The sequence below is a fragment of the Phocoena phocoena genome, chromosome 1 (genome assembly GCF_963924675.1).
Source record: "Phocoena phocoena chromosome 1, mPhoPho1.1, whole genome shotgun sequence".
Taxonomy (NCBI): Eukaryota; Metazoa; Chordata; class Mammalia; order Artiodactyla; family Phocoenidae; genus Phocoena; species Phocoena phocoena.
In genome coordinates this window covers 46358281-46358929 of record NC_089219.1, presented here as the reverse complement: position 1 = coordinate 46358929, position 649 = coordinate 46358281, and positions in this window count along the sequence as shown.

The window sequence follows — 649 nt, the reverse complement described above, 5'->3', positions numbered from 1 at the left end:
TCCTTCTCCAAGCTGACGATTTAATATATAGTTGGGGAAACAGTGATCCAGACAAGTGTTTCTCAATCTTTGTTTAACCACAATCCACAGTCAGAAAGACGATTTATATTATGATGCAAGACACACACACACCCAATGTGTATTGAAATGAATACACCTTTCCTTTCAGTGACACAGAAAAGAGAGTTTCACCAAAACAGTCTCTATCTTCATTGCACTCTGACACTGTCTAGTGTCATTTTATTTTATTTTATTTTATGTCTAGTCTATTTTATTTCCTTTTTTAAATGTTTAAGTTATGTGTGAGGGTGTACATGAAGGTGTCTGTGTGTGTGACAAGGTCATGATGCAAAATTTATTTCTCTCTAAAGTCTACAGTCAAAAAAATGTTTGAAAACTGCTGCCTTGTCAACACTCATTTCTACGACCCCAGCCGTGCAGGCTGCAGGCTGCTTCTGGGTCTCCGAGACACAAATTAACGGATTCTTTTTAGGGCTTAAAACATGGGAGCCTCTGTGCCTCTCTGCACAGCTGAGTTGGGCCAGAGAATGTGGACAGGATGGAGTGAAGAAAGCTGGCATTGCCCGTGTCTAGGAGGTACAGCTCAGGAACAAAGAGGGAGTTTGTCTCAAGGGATGCCAACCCCACC